Here is a 24169-nt window from a genome sequence, read left to right on the forward strand (position 1 = left end):
GTAGCCGAAGAGCGGTGGAGAATATAATACACCGCGTTCAGTGTAATAAGGCTCTTTATAGAAAGCATTAAGTAGGCTCTGACTTGGAGCACCAGTGAAGCACCGAGTAGTTCCTGCCTATGAAATTCTACATGGTTGACCCGGGTAGTCTCTGTGGATACAGGAGACACCTGGTGCCTCTGAGTTCTGGAGCTAGCTTTACATCTGCGTGGTTTAGAAGACTGGATGTTAGGAAGCTCCCAGAAAGCAGTAACCAGGCGTTCGAGGTACCCATTGCCTGGTTAGCTGTGATGGAACTGAAGTTAACAGCTGCCCTCTGTGCTCTTGCCAAGACTTAGAGACATGGCTCCCTTTGTCCTGCGCAGGATCACCAAACAGGTCCCGCTTACCTGTAGGGATCATGGAGACTGGTTGGCAAGGAACAAATGAGGCTTCAGCCTCCATGTCAGTCCTATGGGAAGGGGTTATGCCCTGAGGATCCTAGCTCGAGAAGCTCTTTAGGGTGTCTACCTTGTCCCCAAACTCTCCCTGATCACCCGAGTCTGTCATTTATTTACTCACCCTCTCGTTCTCTCAACAAATACCAAATCTCATGGATCTAAGATGCGGTTTCTCACATTTCAGGATGTCTTGCAGTGTGGAGGTATCTTGTGTTCAACAGCAGCCACAGAGGCCATAAACAAAGGCCCCCACACCAATCCCACTGCCACTAGAGTTTATAAATAAAGGGTCCTTGGAACACGGCCATGTGGCTGCTTCAGGCCCTCCGCAGGAGAGTTATGAAGCTGTGACAAACGTCACAGCCCACAAAGCTCAGAGTATTTACTGTCACTCTGTGTGTCCCCTGCCTGCCACGGAGTCCATGGGGAGAGCTGGAGCGGGGACAGCAGCTTCAGAAACAGGCGGAGCCAGACTGAGACCTCTCCACCCAGCTGACCAGCTCCATGCCCTCTGGCAAGCTCCTCGAGAGTAAATGGGAACAGGGTGATAATTAGATAAACACCAGTGGGGAGTATTTAGTACTGTGCCTGCAAACACAGACAACATGCAGAAGTGGAGACAGAAACTCTGGGCATCAGTCTGCAGAGGCTGAGGTAGAGCTGTGGGCACTCTGGGCATTGGTCTACAGAGGCTGAGGTAGAGCTGTGGGCAAAACAGGCTCCCACATTTAGTTCAAGGTGGGCACAGTCCACCCTCGTACAAGGGGAGGAACAGGAAAAGCAAATAAAGAGAGGTACAGCGCAGAAGACTCTGGTGTCTGGAAATTCCTAGATCATCCGCTCAACCCAACCTGCCTGAAGGTCAGGGAGCTCTTTCCGAATGAGGCATATAGTTTAACCTTCTTCAGCTTGACATAATCTAGAACCACATAAAAATGAGGGGACTGTCTAGATTAAGTTGGTCTGTGGGCATGCCCATGAGGTATTATCTTGGTTACGTTAACTGAAGTTGGAGGATCTGCCCACTGTGGGAGTCACTATCCCCTAAGAAGGGTATCGGAGACCATGCAAAGGTGGAGAAACCAAGCTGAGCACAAGCACGCATGCACTAACTCGCCATTCTTTGGGATGTACCAGCTCTTCCACATTCCCTGCCTCGACTTCCCAGCGAGGATGAGCTGTAAACGGGAATTGTGAGCCGAATCAGCCCTTTCTCCCTTGCATTGCTTTTGTCAGTGTATTTATCAACACAACAGGAACAAAACGAAGACACTGCAAGCCAGGTCTACCCTCCATGCCTAGAAAAGAACCAGGCTTCCAGCTAGGAGAAGAGGTCTTGAGTCTCTGGCCATGTAGATATGACACCCCACAGCAAGGACCCCTGGCTGTCCCGTGGGAGCATGCCACATTTTGATCTCCTTTGTAAAGTATAAATGACGAGTCTGCAAAGGTGGCTATCGTGAGAACTGAGTGTCACCGCACAAGCCCCACCTTCTGAGGGCCTTGCAGCAGTTTTAATGTATAGCCTCTGTCACGGTCTCTTAGCCCTGCTCTGAGGAGGATGAGGAAGCAGATGCGAGCCTGGGCCCAGGAAAGAAAGGGATAAACTGTCGAGGGGACCCACAGACGGCAGCAGCGGGCACAGGACAGTTTGTGGGTGTGCTGGGCACAAAGTTCACAGAGGCCAGTCAGCTCCTTCATCCTCAGTGCTGACAGACCAGGACCTCCAAACCTGACCCAGGAGCTGTGTCCAGCCCTCAGACAAAGGCCCCGGTCTCGCCTTCAGATAGTTTTCTTTTGACGCCACTAAGAAAAAGGTAAAATTAAGAGGTAGCTTGTGAAAGCCCCAACTTCTAGCTTTGTGGAAACCAAGCGCCTTTGCTACTTGTCTCACTGGTGCGACCAAACACCGGACGACAACTTGGCGAAGGGAGGATGTCTTTTGGCTCAGCCTGTCACGGTGGGGAAGGCATGGCCGCAGGATCTCGAAGCAGATGGTCAGTGTGCATCTGCAGTCAGGAAGCAGTAAAGAATGGACTCCGCGGCTCGGTTTGCTGTCTTCCTTTCATTCAGCCCCTGGAACGGTGTCATCCACATCACAGTGATCCTCCCTCCCCTGTTAAGCATATCTGCAAACATCATTTCTCTTAGCTTCATCTGAAGGTGTGTTTCCATGGTGATTCTTAATCTATTCAAGTTGACAATCAAGATTAACCATCGCAGCCAGTAAAATCTGGTTATCAGGGGTCCCTTTACCTCCAGGCATAAGCAATCAATTCTCTCCACACCTCACTCTGGGCTTCACGGAACTGTCTGCCTCTTGTTTGTTTCCTGCCTGGCCCCTTAGAATGGATGCTGAGACACTGGGCGTGACCTGAGCTCAAACACACCCTGAAAGCCCACAGACCCTTCTTTGCCCTTCCCTGTCTTGCTCTGGCGTTCACGAGGCTGGTGTTTACAAACTGTCAAACAGGTTCTGTGTCCTCTGCTTCTGGGTTCTGAGTCTAGTGGGGGTGAGGTAGGAGTCCCAGGGGACTTGTTTGGTGGTTGCTTTCATACAGGCTGGTGGCACTGGCTCTGGTTCTCTTCGATAAGCCTGTTGGCTGGACGAGCATCCCCTGTAATCAGCCCCCTGTCTTCCCAGGTACCGGGCACACACGGGTACACCCTTCTCTCTCTAGCCATCTCCTGCAGTCGGTCCTGCTGGGCTCGAGCCTAGGCTCATCCAGCCCTGGGTGGCATCTGCGTGCAGTTCGGCCTCTTTGGGAGCATAAACCACGCAGTTTAAATCATGGGAAGGGCTCAGGGCCAAGTCTTGTTTCCAGTCTCTGGGAGGGATTTGTAGCCATGTTTTACTGTGGCCACAGAAGCCACTAGAAGGCAAGGGTAAAGCCTTAGCCTCTGTTTTGTGGTCTTAGTTGAGAGCAAGGGAAAGCTGTCTCTGAGGTGGCTTATTCTGCACACCTGGCCTGGCTAAAGACAGCTTGTAGGCCATGGCTCTCTCCTTCCACCCTGGTAGAACTGGGAATCAAACTCTGGTCATCAGGCTTAGGGGCAAAAAGTGTTTACCTGATGAGCCATTTTGTGGCCCCCAGAGAAAAGCAGGGCTCACCCAATAGCACCCAGGATGCCTGGAAAGGCCCTGCTTTCAAAGCCCTCTTGAATCCAGAGTGTGGCCTGATGAAGCTCTTCGTGGTGTGTGCACATTGTGCTGTCCCCACGCTACAGGGCTACAGGGAAATTAGCAGAAGACAAGTCAACGTGGCCTCTCCCAGGATGGCTGAGCTGATGTAGGAACAGTAGAAAATTAGATTCTCCAGCCTGCGATTTCAACCACACCAGCCATAATCACCTAGACCCCCGAGAGACCAGCTCAGGAGCCATGGGACAGGGCTCCTGGGACTCAGGAGTCTTCGTCGAGACCCTGCCTGACCTGCAGATGCTGATGGAAAAGCCCAGACTGCCAGGCAATTAGGTGTGACGCTCGGCACCCGCCTGCAGGTCCCAGGAGCCATCTGTGAATATCGCGTTCATAAGGCTCTTTGGACGGCCTTGGAGAATTGATGGAGGCAGAGACAGGCCAGCCAGGCGAGGCGGGAGATGAAACGCCAGCATTAAATAAACCGAGGGAGCAGCTGCTCCAGTCTGCAAAGCAGGATGGGAATGAAGCATGAGCTTAGGACACATCCTCTGAGGCATCGCAAGAGAGGACATTAACCACCCTGGGGCTGGCAAGCACATCCTACCTATGGGAAACTCTGGCACACCACCTGCCAAGTGCTGGCCATGTGCTGAGCACTGGGGCTGGAGATAAGCAGACAGGTCCATGGCCACAGCAGGCTCCAATGGAGGAAAGAGACTACCGTAGTCCAGAGTGCAGGTGCCTCCGTGGTAACTTCAGATCCTCGTGACCCAAGCTCTGTGGAGAGACTTGATCATGCCCATGAGAGACTCAGACAATGAATCCTTTTATTGAGGAGACAGCATGCCTGTACACAGACACACACGCACACGCATTCACGCACACACACACACAAACTCAGAATCACCACAGGAAGAAACACTGCTGATGAGTTCTCTCAAATCCTGCATTCCCCTCAGACTCTTGATCATTTAACCTCCATCTCCCAAACTGTTTCATGCCAACAACCCACAATCTTCTCATCCCCTTCTTTCTTCTCTCTCCCCACATCCTAACCCCCTCTGCTAATCTTTTGAGTTTCAACTTATAGGAAGTAACCAAAAATAGCTAATTACAAAAGCCAAAACAAAACAAAAATACCTTCCTTTCTCCCTTTGAGTGACTCTTGGCTCTTATGTGTCTTTATCAATAAAGTTTTATTGGGACAGACAACTGGTTTGCTTATGTCTGAGTCATATGCATGGCGATTTCAGGCTCCAGCAGTTGACCTAGCATGTTCTATAGACAAGCCACCTCAGTTTACTAAGGCCAGTACTGCTTTGTTTCACAACAACTTAATTTTAATTGTTCTGGGATAATCTTTTTGTACTCTGAGATGTGTCTTTGCCAAGGCACCTTCTGATGGGTTTAATAAAGAGCAAAATGGCTAATAGCTAGGCAGGAGAGGATAGGCAGGACTTCCGAGCAGAGAGAGAGAGAAACTGGGAAGCGAAATCTAGGCATGCAATTTCGCCAGCAGACTGGGAGCAAGTCGGAGGTACTGTACTGAGGAAAGGGGGAAGCCACGTGGCCGAATGTCGATGGAGAGAAACAGGTTCATTTGAGCAGTAAGTGCTAGTTGGGAACAAGCCTAAGCTAGACTTCAAGCTTTTATAACTAATAAGAAGCCTCCATGTTGTTATTTGGGGACTGGAGATCCAAAGATAATCCAACAGGAAGGCACGAAACATTTAATAGTAGACCCCTGACTCTCAGCCTCCCCCAGTTCAGCAAAAAAAAAATTGTGTAGACAATCTCTCTAACCACACATCACCTCCCCCATGAGACACATTGCTGAACTAAACCTTCTCTGGGTGGACTCGACATTATTGTCTTTAAGAGAGCCTATCTCTTTCCCTCACTGGGATAGTTCAGAATTACTGCTTGCTTAGAGGTGGTCTCCTCCACTTTTTATGTGCTAAGGATGGTGCATGGGACGTGGAAGCCGGTAAACTTTTGTTGAGTGAGGAGATGGAAAGGTGGATAGATGGATGAGTAGATGCATGGCGAGCGGAATACAAAAATAAGTGGAGGGGATGCAAGAAGTGTAGATGTGCAGAGGGAAGGATAAAGGAATGAGGGATGAATGGAAGAAAAGACGGGGGATGGATATATGAATAGACAGATGGGCGAAGGGAAAGGGGTGGAACATGGATGAGCGATTGGGTGGTAGCTCGGATGAACAGTGCAGTAAATGTCAGATTAGAAGTGGAACGGATGGACATTGCAGATACCAGTTAGGACACTTCAGTATGGGAAGGAATCAGCACAGGAGAAGGGAAGATGGTGATTATTCAAAGATTCCATGAACTGTTTGAGCAGTGGGTCAAACCAGCTCCACTGGGCTGGGCAGTAGAGAACATGAGCCTTCATACATTGTTTACGGCCTGGCCTGAGCCCTCAGTCCACTAGCACCTTGCTGAGGAGCAAAAGCTTTGTTTCTTGAATTAGCTGCCTGCTGTCCTGAGGCAGGTCCAGACAGGAGCCGAAGAGCAGCCCCAAGCAGCTCCAGAGGCTCCGCCTGGGTTCAGAAGAGACCAGAGCTCGTGGACACCTCACGGCATGACTGATAATGCCATGGGGACCTGTGGTGCTGGGTAGGGTTGCTTAAAACCCTCAAAATGTGGAAGCCCAGGCCCAGGACACATCACACAATGTTAAATGGAACATCCAGGGCAGGGAGAATGAAGCTAAAGTAGAAGCAGGGAACAAAGATGGACAAATACAAAGCCAGATCTCCCGAACCCTGGGGTCATGGCATGTGTAGGTTGTTTGGGTATCACATGGACAGGGGGAGTTGCAGGTCACTCCATTTTCAACATCCACCACTACGAGAGAAAACTCACATCATGTTGCTAATTCGGAAAAAGACCAGAACGAAATTTAAAGCATGATTTATCTAAAGTGCTTATTGCTTTCACATAATCACGAAGCGGCTTGTCTATAGAATACATTAGGTCCATTGCTGGAGCCTGAAATCGCCATGCATAAGACTAGACATAAGCAAACCAATTGTCTGTCTCAATAAAACTTTATTGATAAAAACACGTAAGAGTCAAGAGCTATTCAAAGAGAGAAAGGAAGAGTACTTTCATTTTGTTTTGGCTTTTGTAATTAGCTATTTTTGTCTTTGTTGCTGCTGGAGGTGGTATTAGTGAGAATTTTGTTTTTGTTGTGTTGTTTCGTGACACATTGAATTTACTTAATGTTGTCCTCATGTGTTTCCCCTGAGGCTGAACAGAAGGATAGGAAACCTACCAGAGAACACATTGCTCCCAAAGATTCCTCCCCGGCCCTGCAATCTTCTCCTGCCCGTGTCTCCTTAGTATATGTTGGGGCCTGAAGACTGTATTCCCCACATGCTGAGGCTGAGGCTAGCTGTGTCTTGTTTAGGTAACCACAGCTATATTGAATCTGTGATGGCCACAGCCAGATCAAGTTCAGAAGTCAGCACTTCACAGGACTCCCCTCTTTGTTCTGGCTTTTACTGCCTTTTTATCTTCCTTTCCTCTGTGTTTCCCAAGCCTTGGTAGTGCTGGCTTCATGAAGATGTCTCTGTGTGGGTTGAGAACCGACACTCCTGCTCACAGTACTTCAACACTATCCTCTCCATTGCTGCTGCCAACTGCAAAAAAAAAAAAAAAGGTTTTCTGACCAAGGTTTCAAACAGCCCAAGGGTACTAGTATAATCATAAATATTTAGAGGGTCATTTGACAACATATCCTTTATCAAGATAACAATGGCAGGTTCTACCCCAGGCCGCTGTCCTCCCCGCCATGGACTTTTGACTGTGGTTACAATGCCAGGCCTGAAATTCCCTCCTGTGGAACAGACCTTAATTCTGATTTGAAACTGGTCAATGACTCCATAGTGGTCATGCTACTGTTCCTGCACTGGAGACCTCATCTTGCACGGCAGGGGCATATTGGAATACACAGGTCCAGCAGTGAGTAAAGCCGTCCATCCCTCATCTTTCCTCAGCACCCTGTGTGGCGCCTTCTGGAACTGTGAAAGCTAAGAAGCTTCTTCATTAGTACCAGATTGTTTTCTACATGTCTTAATTAAGTTTAATTTAATTTAATTTAATTTAATTTTTATGTGTCGGTGTTTTACTACATCTGTGTCTGTGTACCACGTAGGAAGTTAGCCTTATGGAGGAGGCTGTGCCTGGTGCCTTCAGAGGCCAGGAGAGGGAGTTTGTTGGAACATGGTCCAGGAGCGAAGCTATGTGAGGAGAATTCTGAGTGCTTGTGAGAACAATCCAAGAAAACAAGAGTTTCGTGACCCCTGCTTCTTCCAAACACAGGATTGACCTCAGAACAAGTTTTCTTGCCCCTCCCAGGTATAATAGATGGGAGTGGGTTTGCTTGGGCTCACCTATTGCCCCTTGTTAGTCAGAAAGTTTACAGCCAGAAGCTCATGTGAACTCTACTCACGTGACACTCCCAAGGAGTATAAATTGTCTGATGCTCTGAATAAAGTTGGCTATTGCATGAGACTATGGTCTGCCTCATTCAGAGGCTCCATTCACCCAGGTCCCACTTCCTCTAGAGCGCTGGCAGATGCTGGGTCCCCTGGGATTGGAGAAGTTGCGACCCACCATGTAGGTACTGGAAATTTCACCCAAGTCCTCTGGAAAAACATCCAGTACTTTTAGCCTCTGAGCCATTTCTCCAGCCCTATAATTTCTCTGTGTCTCACAGCCAAAGTGCGTGGTGTCTTCAGGATTTTATCCTGTAATTATGTGGATAACAAAAGCTAATGGCAATAGCCTGTCTTGTTCTGGCAACCTCTGTGACCTCATGACCAATAACGCACGAGGTGCCTCTCCCATGCCTTGTGCTCTGGGTTTCATTTAATACCCCATCTTCTGTAAATGACATTGTCCACCCCAGCTGAGTAATTCCATTTGAACTCCTTTTCGTTTCTTTTTTTAAGTTGTACTTTTAAGTTATCTTAGCAAACAGTGAGCTTCCATGAGGCTTTTTCTACCATTCTAGTTTTGGCTAAGGCACCCACTACCGCCAGCCATCTTTCTCTCCCTCCCACCCCATCCCCATTTAACCCTTTAACTCTTGCTATTCTCTCTTCTTTTATTTCACACCCATCCTACTATCCTCCAACTGTTCCGGTCTGAATTTGGTCTGTGAGTCATTAGACCCCCAAATGGCTTTTCATGCCCACTCTCTTTGGGTTGTCCCTCCCATTCACCACCATCTCCTCCATACTCCCCCACCCTCAGTGCTTAAGCCTTTCTGTTTCTCCATTTTTAACTCTCTGCTTTCATTTTACACCTAATTTACTCTTACCCTACCTCAATTCAGATGGCCCTCTCCCTAAAAGGACCCTGTCTAGTTTCCTGGCTTCTGTGTGGTTCAACTAAAATGCAGAAGACTTCTAGCTGGGATCTGCATAAGTCAGACCCGAAGTTGTTGGGTTTCTGGGCTTGACTTTCTGACCTTACACTGTAACATGAGCGGTGGCTTGTTGTTGGGATTTTTCTGTCCTTCCCAGTTCCCACTGTTGTAGCCCAGGCTGGTCCTGGTTCCTCTGCCGGCACCTCTCTATGTTCTGGGATTGCTGAGATATTGAACGACACCGGGCTTTGGAAATCCACCAAATTTGACCATTTCGGAGTTGTGGTGCAGAGAGATCATGAGTGAGAAAGTCTAAAGGGTCCCTCATGAGAACTTTACCCTAAAGGATGAACACCATCAAAGAAAATCAAGGCCTCTTGTCTACCAAACCTAAAGTCTGATTGAGCACTGCCAATCAGTTAAGCAACGCTGGTTCCACAGCACTGCGGCCACTCCCAAAGTCGAGCATCAACCCCACAGGACTGTCCTCCTTTGCTGGGCCAGGCTGGCTGGGTGAGCCAGAGCTGCAAGGGGGATAGCTCCCAAGTCAAAGGCCCTGCAAGCCAGGCCTGCAGCCAGCTGGGCATTTGTGGACGCCGTCCCTGCTATTCCTGAAGTGTGCTCGGTAGTGGGGTCTTTTCCACTCTGGCCAGTTTTGTGTAAAGTCTTTCTTTCACCTTCTCACAGGTGGCAGCTTTTGTATAGTTTGTGTTTTCTGTGAAGGGGCCTTCTGGGACTCCCCTTGTGACTGTCATCTCTAGAAAGCTACAGTGGGTTTTCTGATGATCTCTTTCCAGATGGCTGGGTCCACAGACAGGTTTTCCTCCTTTCCTCCTTAGTAGCTTTTAGGGAAAACACACCTGTCTGTCTGTCTGTGTCGGTGAGAAAGCAATGGGTGGAGGGAACGAGGTCGTCGCTCTGGTTACTTCTTGCTGCCATCTTGGAACTTTCCATCTCCTGGGCAACTCTGATGCGAACGAATGTGAATTTCAATGGGAGAGCGTGCGAACGTCTGTAGGGAGCAATGTCTCTCCATCTGTCAGTCAGCATGGTCGCTGTTGCTGCTGCTGCTACTCACGATGCTCACAGAAGACTGAACCAAGGGCCTGGCTCACGCAACCCAAGTGCTCTGCCCACTGAGCTGCATTCCCAAGCCTTCTTTTACTTTTTATTTCTTTTTTTCCCCCCCAAGTCTTATGTATCCCAGGATGGCTTCAAATTCACCATGTAACCAAGAATGACTTCGAATTTCCAATCCTCCTGCTTCTCTCACTCCTTAGTGCCAGGATGACAGGAATAAACCACCACTCATGGTCTCATAACGATCCTGAGACACCACCCCCCACCGCCACCTCTGCCTCCTGAGAAACCACCAGGCTCAGATCCACACATCATTTTAAAACATGGACATGAGTATCACTGTGGGGGGGGATGTATGTATGTGTGTGTATGTGTATATGCATGTGTGTGTATATATATGTATGTATGTATGTGTGTATGTGTGTGCATGTATATATGTGTGTTTGTGTATATGTATGTGCATATGTGTGTATGTATGTATGCATTTTGTGTCTGTGTGTGTGCATATGTGTATATGTGTATGTGTGTATGTATATATGTGTTGGAGGAAGGGGTCGCTTGTTCATTCTGGCCACCCAGAACCAAAATAACCACACATAAACTGTATTAATTAAAACACTGCTTGGCCCATTAGCTCTAGCTTCTTATTGGCTAACTCATCTTAATTTAACCCATTTCTTTTAATCTGTGTATTGCCACATGACAGTGGTTTACCAGCTAAAGTTCCCAGTGTCTGTCTCCTGCAGCTTCTTTGCTTCTTTCTGACTCCGCCCTTCTCCTCCCATGCTATAGGCCTAGCCAGTTCTTTATTCATTAACCAATAAAAGCAGTGCACAGACAGATGACCTCCTATACCATAGATATATTTGTATGTACATGTATTGTGTAGTGTACATGTATATTTGTGTGTGTGAATATACATATGTATGTGTGTATGCATGTGTATTTTATGTCTCTGTGTGTGCACATGTGTGTTCATGTGGGTGTGTGCCATGGCGTGCTGCTTGGAGTCAGGGACCAGTTCTGTGAAGTCAGGTTCTCACTCGTCACCTCTATGCGGGCTCCAGGGGTCACACTCAGGTCTCCAGGTCTGTGTAGTTCAGCAAGAATCGTTACCCACTGAGCAATCTCATGGGCCCTCAAACATGCTTTGGAAAGATGCGCATCTGGGCACCGGTACTGAAGAAAACGGGAACATTTTCCGAATGGTGAGGCTGGGAGGTGGCGAGGCCCCTCCAGGAGTGAACCTTAGAAGTCTGCCCTCTTTCCACTGAGCCAGGGGCTTCCAAAGTCAACCCAGGCTAGCTAGGTAGCAGGAAGGAATGTGTGTTGGGGAAGAAGCACAGAAAATGCCCATTCTTTTTTATTCTGCAGTGTCTGCACATTCATAACAGAACTGTAACTGTATAATGTTATGGTATTATTTAACTGACGTGTGTACTTTGGAATGTTTATAGCCACTGTAAATCAAGAGGCTGCCAAACCAGGGCAGCGGCCACAGGTAGACAGTCCAAGGAAAACGTCTAAAATAAATAAAACAATCAGAGAGCACCGACATTCCAGCCCCAGCCAGAGAAGGGAAAATGAAGCAGCCCTTGTCCAAATTCAGGCACCCCCCCAAAATGAGTTCTCTGGGAATGAGGGTGGCTGTGGCCTTCTGGCAATAAAGATGCCAAGTGAGGAAAAGGTTATTAAACCAGAAAGAACAAAACGGCTGACCCCAAAGAACAGCTGGACCTTCAGGCCCTTGTCACAGAGTTTCTTGTGACAGCCCACAGTGGCAAACTGATGTCTGAGGTTCCCTGTGCAGGAAGCTGCAACACTACGGTGTTTATTTCCCTATTTATGACTTCTGCCCAATTTACATTATCTGAAGCAAAGGATTTGTACGCCCCAAGGCAGAAAATCCTATGGATTTACAAACTGTGCGATGCCTGCCCTCAGGAATTTTTTTTCGGGGCTTAAACTACTTTTATATCTTGACCAGTGGCTTGTAAAATGCTCATCACATTGAATTCTGGCTAGATAAGCATCCGGCCATTAAAACTCTGTGGGCCTTGGTCTGAAGGCAGCGGCCGTGCAATCCTGGACACCTGAAGCTGTCTGTCCTTTAATCCCCACGCCTGCCTCACCTCACAGTGGAAAGGTGAGCCCTGAAACTCAGGCTTTTGTTTGATTTGAGGGTTTGCGAAAACACCTTAGAGCCCCTCTGCTGGCTTTCAAGGCAGAAAGTGGACGGTTAGGTGCTAAGAAGAAAACTATCAAAAGCGAAAAATTAGCAACTGGGGATTAATCTAACCCAAAAGGACTTGGAGGCAGTTTCTCTTCCTCCAGGGAAGGACGGTATTCTCTAAGACGCCGGAAGAAGTGTCTGGGTTGTTTTCCCAGTGCCTGAGAGGAGGGCTGCAGTTGTAGGGTACTTTCTACCCATGCCGCTTTTGTTAAGTTAAATTTTTCTTTGTTTATCAACTCAGGGACGTGAACAGACTTGGGATTTCCCAGACGTAAGGGGCTAGGAGGGTGGGGGCTGGGCTTGGTGGTGCTGGTCATCTCTCTCCTCAGGAGGCCCTGGAATGACTCCAATTTCAAGGCCTGACTGGACTATGGAGTGTGTTTAAGGCTAGCCCAGGTGACTGTCTCCACATCAAAAGCAAACAGGCCAGGGTCGTGGCTCAGCAGTAGAGAGAGAGAGGACCATTGCAGCCCCGGGAACAAATGTCAGAGGAGGAAGGGAAAGACAGAGAGAAAAGAAACCGAGGAGGGAGTGCATTTTCTACTGCTGCCTTGAGGCTCTGAAAACGGTTTTAAATTTTTAAAATAAGACAGAGCTCCTAAACCTACAGCAGGGAGCATACAAAGAGCTATGGAGAGCAGAGACCCTGGTACCTTTCTATCTTTAACAGTCTCTGCATGCAATGCCATTCTGACCCAAAGACCAACCTTCAGAACAAAAACAACAAAAATTACAACAATGTCGCACTCATGGTCTGGAAGTCCTGCTGTGAGCTGGCACTGAATGTGGGACGTAAGCACAGGTGTCCATCACATCCGGCTTCTTCAGTGGAGCTTCTCACACCCAGGGTGTGCTGGGGAGTAGTTTTCCCAGGCCTCTGTGGGCTTGGGAATCTTTGGGCTGTCACGGCTGGAGAGCAGGGACTTGATGGATGGCCCTCTCCTTGGGGTGTCAGCCAATGAGGATCTAGGAGGCAGGCTGGTGCCCTTTCACCCTTCCTCCCAACCCCCCCCCCCCACCAGCCTTGCTGTCTGCCCCTGGGTGGTAAAGAAGAGGGCTGCTTAACACTGCTTCTAAACAGGGCAGAAAGGAATTTAGATAGTAGAATTCCAGGTGTTGGTATCTGTACCCTTGGATCATAATCACATTGCATAAAAATTACTATAGACAAACAATTTAAAAAAAAAAAAAAACTGACCCTAGAAGTTAGATTTACTGCCCTCTCTTTGTCCTCTATCTGACTCTTCATGTGGCCTGGTCTCTCATCAGCCCTTGATGATTTATTATTCAGAGACCCAGAGGGGACACAGCCCTGCCACTCTGTAAAGGTCACACGGTTAGTAGAGACTTTATCCGGGTCAGGGGCTGCCCTCACACACCAGAGGGAGACCCTCCTGAAGTTAATCAACAGCCAGCCAGAGCAGGTCAGCGGCCAGCAGCACAGTGAAGGAGGGCAGCTGACCTTGCGGTTATTGGTTCCCCACCACCCACCCATTCCCAGCAGAGAGATCCAGGTTTTCATAATGACTGCAAGGCTGATCCCACCCTGGGATTCCATTCTCCACGGAATGGCACCTTTACAAAAACCCATTTAGCTCAGACAGGCTTTTGTTCTTCTCCCCCAGGGTAGGGGAGGAGCTTCGCCAGGGTCTGCGGCCAGCCCCTGAGGAGCATACTAGGGTCCCTAGATATCCAGATCGAAAGAAAAGATCAAAGGAAGGGGAAAGTTCAACTCCTAGCTGCTCCTCTGCCCGTTTCTGACCTTAAGGCAAGTATCCTGGAGCTGCCTGGGATTGAAGAGGTGACACTTCTCCGTCTTAACATCCCAGAACACGCAAAGCTTCCTGATGATCCTGGAGGGGGGAGCCCCACCTATATGGACCACAGGCAAGAGCCACACTAATTCTAACTGGCACATGGCATGGCAAAGCACCCACATGGTAATTCATGCTGAAGCCAGGGTACTCAAGCCCACAATTGCCCTTTTAATCTTATTAGAGGGCCTCAGCTGGGAGCTGGGGAGCTGGGGAGCTGGGGAGCTGGGGAGCTGGGAGCTGAGGAGCTGGGGAGCTGGGGAGCTGGGGAGCTGGGAGCTGGGGAGCTGGGGAACTGGGGAGCTGGGGAACTGGGGAGCTGGGAGCTGGGGAGCTGGGGAGCTGGGAGCTGGGGAGCTAGGGAGCTGGGGAACTGGGGATCTGGGGAACTGGGGAACTGGGGAGCTGGGGAGCTGGGGAGTTGGGGAGTTGGCCCTGTGGGTAAAGCATGAGGACTAAGAACCCGCATAGAAAGTTGGGTGCAGCTAATCTGTCAATCTCAATGCTGGGAGAGCCTACAGCTCTCTGACCAGCCAGCCTAGAAATTGGTGAGCTCCATACTCAGTGAGAGGTACCATCAACATCTACCTATGCCCTAAAAATACATGAGCACACCAATGCATAGCAGTACACACGTGAACGGGCATGCACACATCATACCACATACACATATGCACATATGTTTACATACAAGGGGTTCAACCAAAAAGTCCAGGCTGCCCTTGAAAAGCCTGCTTGGGGCTACAGTTTTTAAACAGGTGCAGGAGGGAGCAGTATGAAAGGAAAACCATTTCTGACAATCACTATTATAACTCTACCAATAACGCTGGGATCATAGCTCAGTGGTAGAGTGTTTGCCCAATACACATAAGACCCTAACTTCAGTCGACCAGCAGAAAGTAAGTACAGGTGCCCAGAAACACCACACCTAGCTCTCTGCTCATTCCTTCTGTCCACAAAAGAGATCAATCAGAGAAAGACAGACTGTGAGATGAGCTCACAGCTCTTAAGCCCTTGAGGCTGGGCTGATAGCTTTTGTGCTGCTAAGTGGGTCTCATTGGATGGTCCTTTTGTGCAGTGTCCAGGGCCACTGTGTGTGGGTAGAGGAAGAAGCCAGAACAAGGGCTATGACACACATCACGAGCTCCAACTCTTCATTAGTCTTGCAGCAAGGTTTTTCTTTGAAAGGATGGCATGGGTAGGGTAGCTCAGCGGGTGCTATCTTTATGTAGTCTCCTCCCTTTTCAAGAGACCAAGGGGGACTCTGCACCCAGCAGGCTGCCTTCTTTGTGGCAGTGAACACTACCTGCAGCCAGGTCTCCTCCATCTTCAGCTTCCTACCCAGGCTTGCTCTGACTTTTAGGAAAGCCCTAGCAATGACAGACAATGGAGGAAGGCCTCTCCGGAATGACAGGTCAAAAGCTGGGCGACAAGCTTCCAGGGTAGAGGGTTTGACACTGTTACTGTAACCATGACCCAGGGTGACTGGAACCATGACCCAGAGAGTCCCCAGAGTCAAGTGGGTCCTCAACAGCTATCAACTACTTTCTTCCTAGCCCGTATTCCTGAATCAGAGAAGGGAGGATAGAGGTGCAGGGGGCAGGGGGACAGCAATCATCAGTATCAAGGGGCTGACACTGATCATTTCAGCTTCTCGGGAGAATGGGGGGGGGGGCGGATCCCAAGTTCAAAGTCTGCCTGGCTTACAGAGTGAGTTCAGGTCAGCTCATGAAATGCTGAAACAAAATTAAAACATGAACGGAGCTCCATAGAGAAGTTTCCTAGCATGCCCAAGGCCCTAGGCTCCATATGCAGCAATAAATAAACAAATAAATAAAATTAGGCAGCCACAAGCGACTTAATTACCATCTCTCCAGGTAGGGAAGCCCAGTGTGCTTTTCAATATTAAGGGGAGAAAATTTCTGTTCAAACTGCATGCAAATGCCTCCCGAGACACACTCCAGGGCATCCCCATCCCCAAGTACCAAGACCAGCCAGTGCTTCAAACTCCTGCGAGGAGACAACCGGATCCCAAGGTCTTAGTGGCAAGGAAGTGGACAGGTGAAAGAACTGCAGGGAAGTGGGACTCCCCTGTGCCAGAAGCAAAGGCCTGTATTTTGAGATCTGAATTTTGGTTACAGCCATCTTAAGCTCATAAGTTAAGAAAAATATTTACCTCTACTCCCTCTGCAGGGTCTAGGAAATCAACCTGCTATCTTATCTCCTAGCAGAGACCTGCAGGAATCAGGCTCCAGAACTCATTAGCATTTTCCTTGGTTAGTCAACAATTACAGACCGTCAGTTTTTACTTATCAGCTAGGAATGTCTCCAGACCTGAATTCCAGCAGACCTGAGTTTCCTGACACCCTTCCCTTCCCCCTGACACCTTTCCCTTCCTCCCTTTACCTGTTGGCTATAAAAAAGCTTCTGAGGAAATAATAAACGGAACGGCTTGATCAGAAATCCTGTCTTGCCGTCGTTTCTCGTGTCTCTTGTCCCCTTTCATTCCTCTCCACTAGGTTTATCAGGGACCCCCACTCGTATCCCGCGGGTCAGGGTACCCCTGGGGTCCTGGGGTGAGTTAGGAAGAAATCATGAGCTCCCCGATGGTCCTTAACAGGCAGAAGTCTATAAACAAGAAGATGGTGCTGGGAACTTGAACCAAGAAGCTGGGTTATAATTCTATTCTGCCAACAACTGTGTCTGCTCTTTTGAAAATGCCAATTTTAGGTTGCTGGGATGGGGGAAGGGAGGTACGCAGTGCCCTTCAGAGGTGCTCTTGGAGAAGGGCCCAGGTTCTTAACTTGGCCCCAGAGCCAGATAGTTTTGACCGACCTGAGACATTTGGCCACCATGCCAGCTCCGTGTCCGGAACCCCACCCTTTCCCTGTATTTGCACTCCAGGTACAAGGCCTCCACAAAGTTCTCTGTCTCTCTGTGTGTCTGTCTCCCCTTTGACCTTTCAGTTTGTCCCATTTCTTTAAGCTTGGCCAGGGCTGAACGCCAAACACACAGTAGTTAGCACATGGACCCTGCTCATCTTGGTGGGGCAGAGGAAGCACGGCTCACATACAGAATCACATGGCCTTTTTAAAACAAAAAAAAAAAAACCCCAGTATTTATAGTTATATGTGGAATGGGTAAATGTGCACATCTGTATGATTGCCCAGCAAGGTCAGAAAAGGGCCTCAGATCCCCTGGAGCTGGGGTTACAGGTGGTTGGGAGCTGCCCAACCAGTGTGAGCCTGAGCAAGGAGCTCCCCTGACTGCTGAGTCGCTCTCCAGCCCCTCGTGTGACTGTTTAAAGTGCGCACACACTCACAGTACAGGGACTCACAGGATCTTCTGCACAAATGAGAAGTGGCCCTGCCTAGAGAGGGGCTGGTGGACGGCTAGCATGGAGGCAGGGAGGACAGGTGAGCTTCAACCCAGAGCCTGAGAAAGAGGCCACCATGTAGGGCTGACTGAACAGACCAAGGTGGGTGAGCCTCCCAGGGTCAGGGTCCTGGCCTAGAGCCCTCTGACCTGCCTTGCCTGTTGCCCTTATCACTTCATGTGGGGCAACTGGCACCCAGGCCTAAGTCCTGCACTACAGCTCACCACAAATCATATGTAACCCTAGGTGTCACGTGCCCTCCTGTCACCTACTTCATTCCTTCATCAGTGTCACTGGGTTTCCCAAGATGGTTCTTCCTCACCCTTCTTGTCTGTGCCCTTGGTACCTGGCATGCCAGTGCAGGCTCAGATCAATCTTAGAGGGAACTGGATAGGGGTGAAGAAGGCTTGGCCATATACAGTTTGCCCATGCTCTTTGGTGATGGTTGGGCCTTTGTTCATAGGATGTGCCATGCCCCAGGCTCAAAACTGGTAACATTCCTGGAGGAGAAGGAAAGGAGCGAGCTCACATCAAAGCTGGGAAAGAAACGCTACACTGGCGGCCTCTACTAGAGACAGGTCATACCACACGATCTAAGGCAACCGAAGACTGGAAGGGACACCTTAAAACCTCCAACCTGGGTATGAACCACTGTCCATCAGGGGGAACCTGCATTGGAGGAATGGACATTCTAAGTCCAGGAGGGGAACCCACAGACAACAACAGACCCTCTTTCCCCTTGAGAGTCTTTAAGATGCCCTGTCTTCCAGCTGTGCTAACCAGAAGAGCAGGGAACAGGGGCACTGTGTCAGAGGACAAACAGTCATTTACAGTGCTCCCTGCTCACTGTGGCTCTCTTAATATTCCTGGGTGTATATCTAGTTGTAGGAGGAGGAGTGGTGGGCTGCATCCTGCCTCCTGGCTAGCTTAACCCCCCTGAAATAACCACACAGAAATTGTATTAATTAAATTACTGCCTGGCCCATTATCTCTAGCCTCTTCTTGGCCAACTCTCACATCTTGATTTATCCCATTTCCGTTAATGTGTATCACCACTTGACTGTGGCTTACTGGCATGAATCTAACCAGCATCTTGGGCAGGAGAATCACGGCGTCTGCCACACTGCCTTCTTCCTCCCAGAATTCAGTTCTCCTTTCCATGCCTACCTAAGCTCTTCCCTATCAAAAGGCCAAGGCAGTTTCTTTATTCAACCAATGAAAGCAACACAAATACAGAAGGACCTCCTACACCATTTCCCCTTTTCTGTTTAAACAAAAAACAGAAAGGCTTTCACTTTAACATAGTAAAATTAGATATAACAAAACAGGTATCAAATAAGAACTGCAGTTACAACATTTATATCTATTTTATCTTTTATCACAACTAAGGAAAACTATAATTATCCATTCTTCAACTCCATCAAAGTCTCCAGAAGGATATAATATTAGCTAAGTAAATTATAAGTCTAAAACTCTAGAAATGACAAAGACATCTCACTGCCTGGACAATCACCCAAAGTTTTTCTGTACCATTGGGGCATCCATCTTAAGCCTTCAGGCCCACAGTGTCTAGCAAACATTTTGATGGATCAGGAAATTTTAAAGACAGTTCAGTCACTTTTTTCTGTGTCCTGCAGAATGTCTCACAGACTCTTTTATGAAGCAGGCACCCTGAAGGATCATCTCACCTTTAGGTAAGTTTAGCAGTCACCTCTCTGTGGGTACTTCATGTCCAGTTTATGCATCAGTCCAGGCAAGAGCAGTTTCTTACCCAAATGGCTAACCAACTCCATAAGGAGACTCTTCAATGCCTATCTTCCTCTTGAAGTAGATTGGTGCTGTCGGAGCAGACATGTCTCATTGTCATGAAAAGTCCTAAGTTATTAAAACATTTTAAATGCCATATTCTGTAGTCTTTGAAAGATATGAATAATGCCTATCTAACTGAAATATATCTCTATATATCTCTAAAGTCATAACATGACTACAAAGTTGACTATTATAGGTGATTATCTATTAACCTATATTTCTTAATTATACATTACATCTTTAAATGAGCTACACAATCACAATACCTTAATCAAGATCAGAAATACATATACATATCACAAAATTGACCTTAAATTTATATCAATAAAGCCAAATCCATACCAGTGCAAATTATTCATATCTATATCAGCTAGTAGCTAGCTTTTGTTTTTTCTTTTTATGTTTTGTTGGTGGGATTTTTGACATAAGGTTTCACTAAGCCTAGCCTAGAACTGCTACGTAGCCCAGGCTATATCTTCCTACTCTAAACTCCCAAATGCTAGAATTAAGAGCATGTGCCACTGTGTCTGCCTTCTAACTGTCACTTTAGGGCCTTTGCTATTCCCATTGTCTTCGTTTCCTCCAGGGTTGTCTCTGTGACTACTTTTCTCCAGGTTGTAGGTCACAGGGTCCAACATTTTTTTACAAAGGGATTTACTAAAATGATAGGAGCTGGTAGTCAAGGTTTGGGGTTCTGTGCTGCCCTGGAGAGGCTCCTAAATCTTTGAAGCTGGAATATGGGCCAACTTTTAACCTGTCTATAGATGGCCAGTGAGTGGCGGACACCATGGCTGGGGGATGGTGGCTCTCCTAAGCTCCTAGCAAACATCTCAGTGATGGATCTGCAAGGGTGCCTCATCACAGCTAATATGACCTTAACTGCCTCCTCTCTCTGTGTTAGTCCAGGGAGCCAATTAGCTTCTCAGCCACTGTTGCCATGGCTACCTGAAATTCTTTTCACACGCTGCATCTTGGTGCTAATATTCAAGACCACAGAAATCTCTACAGTATCCCCACTCGGTTTAAGTCTATCCCACAAGTTCTAGCTTCCTTGGTCTCCCCAAGATTCCATGTACACCTCTTCAGCACACCAAGACGGCTGTGCTTTGCTTCCTAGCTCCCACCCCACCCCTTCCTTATTCCCGGAGCCTCAGGCTCCAGGCAGAAGCCCCCGGTAGCTGTGAGCCTTCCAGTTTTGCTCTTTGAATGCAGGAGCTCATGCTGCATCATACAATGTTTGACAATTATTTTACAAACCTTGTCTGGCTTCCTGGTTATTCTATTTGGTCCCTGTTATTTGCCAAATTAATCTTTCATAAATTACAATCAGGTCGTGTTTAAAATTCTTGCTAGAAACCTTATTGTTCTTAGTGGAAGAGCCGCTCTCTACATCCCTTTCCCTGAGGTTCTGTCCCAGCCAGCATGTGACCATCCTCCACCCCTTCCTCTCTCTTCCCTTCCACCCATGTGGACTTTGCACAGGTGGCTCTCTCCTTCTAGAGTGCTCTTCCTGCTCTCTCTACCTCAGGGAATATGACTTGATCTTTAGCTCCGGGGGGCAACTGCCCTTTCTTTTGGGAGGAGTTTCCTAAGCCAGGGCTATCTGTCTGTAAGAAGTCACTACTCTGGCAAGCACCTTAATATTTTTATTTAAAGTAGGACTGGCATTTGCTCATTGCCCTTGAAGGCACTCACCTGCCTTTCTAACTGGCCTTCTCCAGCACCTGCCAGGGTGCCAGGTCTTTGACTAGTGCCCAGACATTTATTAGACAAAGAGACATCTAAGAGTCCCCCGACCTGTCCCTGCCCCCATCCTTTTCTTAGGTTAAACCGTGTGTGTCTTGGTGGCCCCTCGCTCCCCAGAATTAGCATTCTCTCCACCTTGTAGGGTGAATCACTAGGACTCGGTGTGCCCCTCGGCTGATTACACAGCCCACTCATAGCTAGAAAACTGTGAAGGTAAGAGCATCTCCACCTCTCTCATTCACTTGCCTTCCTTCCCAGCCCCACACACTGCCACCGGGCAGGCTCCAGACGCTCTGGTGACTGGAGACCCTGTTCTCTGCTCAGGTGCCCTGTAGTATGACAGGACACAGATTCACCTTTGAGATGTGCTGTCTTCCCAAAGCCATTGCTATTTCCAGTGGGACTAGGAAAAGCCAGGCAACCCAGGCTGCCCCGCCCATGAGCTCCAGCTGAAGGTGACCGTCTATTGACCGGGTCTTCAGAAGGCTATCTCTATGACTTGGTTCTCTAAGAGTGAAGCCGCTTCAGCTGTGGCTCACGGGAGTTAGGACTGAATGCAGGGGCAGCAGCAAAGGGCTCTGAGTGCCTGTCATTCAAAATGTAGGTGAAAGTGAATGCACATGAATCCAGGTGTTGGTGGCTGCAGCTGGCCTTGCTGCATTGTGTGGCTTCTGCAGCCTGATACTTGCTGTTTTGTATTCTACATGCAGTCATGTGATGAAGAGCCAAAGAATGCTGTCTGGAGACCCTTGGCTTGGGTTCGAGACTATTGTGTGTTATGAACTGGGGCATCTTAAGCTACAAAGTTTTCTGTTATTACAGAAACAGGTCCGTTTAATGACCAGTAACATAGACATTTTTCTACTGTTGCTTCTCAACATAAAATTTTTAGCACTACTCTGCCTTTGGGTGGAATTGGTAAAATGTTTGTGATTTTTAAATATTGCTGTTTGAGTTGTTGATTCAAGGGGTTTATAAAAATAATTTTGTGTGTGTGAGTGTTTTCCTGCACGTCTCTCATCCCCAGATCCACTGGGACTGTGGTCACAAAAGGTTGTAAGTTGTTATGTGAGTTCTGGGGATAGAACCCAGGTCCTCTGTGAGAGCCATTCCAGCTTCTGAAGGGAGTTTTATAAACAAACAAACAAACAAACAAACAAAAACCTGGTCAATGGAGTTGGAAAGAATTTCCAACCATTTCTGAAATGATCCTAAATATACTTCTGCCATTTTGTACTATGCATTGACTCAATACAACCTAGTCAGTACTGATGATTATAAAATCAAAAGTCAGCTCTGAAACCATTAAAGATGCTTTTTTTTTAAAAAAAAAAAAAAAAGGAAAAGTAAACATCAGAAGAAAGAGGCAGGAGGTCTCTTTCTCAGTTTCTGGCTAACTGGGGTTAAAAAAAAAAGAAGGACAACGATCTAGTAAAGTCAATGTGACCCAAAGCAGTGTCTGAACCTGCTCCTCAGACCAGAATGTCTGTCACATGGAGAGGGCAGACTTAGGGGTAGGAGCCCGTGAACTACTATGACATCTTTGCACCAAGCAGAAGATAGATGATTTGGCCCTCAGCAATAGGGGAAAGAGTGGGAGTGGGGACTGCTGAAGGAGATCCCTCAGAAAGCAGGAGACTAGCTAGACCAGGGCTCCCATCAACAAGTCTACGCTGGGAACAGTCCCTTGAAGCAGAAAATGAGGCCAATGCTTGAACGGTTTGCAGATTCTGGCCCAGTCCCCAGTGCCTCCTGACCAGCCAAGGGCCCCTCCACCAGAGCCTATGTGGGTTACTATTGCCCGTTTTGATGCCCACAGCATCTGCCATCCATATCAGGCTTCAGGAGAGCTGGCCAGGGGGCACCATGGGGACCGGTGGCAGAGGCAGATTTTGCCTGAATGATGACAACAACTGGCCACACATGGCTGAGACTCAAGACCAAGACTCCCCCCGCTTTTCTCATCTTGGATAAACTCCACATAGGTGACACCAGAGCGATTACTCGGCTGTCATTGGAGGCACGATGACATATAATAAGCCACTCAAACCATAAGTCAACATTTATCTGCAGGGAGCCACCTTCTGCATATTCTCTGGAATGAGACAGTCCTGGAAGCTTTTCTACTTGAGTGGTTTGCATCCATGCAGCCCAGGGTCGTCTTTGTTCTTCCTCCTGCCAGGCCTTGTGTTTTCAAAGATTGTGTCGTCCAAACCGCCTCCATTAAGTGATAATTAATTTGTTTCCCAATTGTTCAATTAATCAAAGACATAAACAACGGCCAGCCTGAGCTTTTAATCAGCGCGTGTGCTGGGGAGGCAAAAGCTGGTATTTACTTGGCACCTGCCAAAGGGCCCTAGAATTTCATCTTGTCCTCACACAACCCATTGAATAGAGATGAGGAGGGACAGAGAGGTCTGTCTCCTTGCCCAAGGTCACTCAGCAGTTGGAGGCAAAGCTCAGACTAGTCCCCGTTTGCCTGGCACTAAAATCACTCTGGTATACCTCCTGTTAATAACTCTTGCCTTGCCGCCCTGGGGTGCTGGAATTCTGGCCCAACCAAAACCCAGCCACTACCCAGGCCTCCTGGCTGGTCAAGACTTTCTGTTGAAAGAGGCTTGAAGTGAATCAGGAGAAACAGTCATGGAGGCTGCTTAGCTCAGGTCAGTAGGGTCCAGAGTGGGCAAGCCCAGGCAGAGCTGATCCAGACTTGAACAGTGCTGTCTGCCACCTTGTCACCTTGCTACCTCTGGACTCTGACCACTCCACTTCTCTTCCCCACCGCCACTGTCCAGTCTCCTCCCCAGATGCAGAAGCATGCACAACTGTCTCAATAACTCAGTGCATCCTTTCTTCAGTGGGACCGCAGTAGAACCCTGACTCCTTCCCCATACCCACATCTTCCCCTAAGCCTGGAGGCCATGTCCTGGCCACACCCCCAAAGCATGTCCATCTCCTATCTCCTATGCCATATCCAGTTTTTCCACAAACCATACCCCATTTTCCTCTACCCTTTATTCACTGATACCCCACCTTGTCCCATGGGACATACCCCCTAATGCATGGAGATGGTACCAGAACCCCACTAGTCCCAGATTCTCTTCCTTCCTCAGACTTTCTCCCCATTTAGCA

The sequence above is a fragment of the Microtus oregoni genome, unplaced genomic scaffold (assembly GCF_018167655.1).
Source record: "Microtus oregoni isolate MIOR12 unplaced genomic scaffold, Mior012 000071F_ref0000514, whole genome shotgun sequence".
Classification (NCBI taxonomy): domain Eukaryota; kingdom Metazoa; phylum Chordata; class Mammalia; order Rodentia; family Cricetidae; genus Microtus; species Microtus oregoni.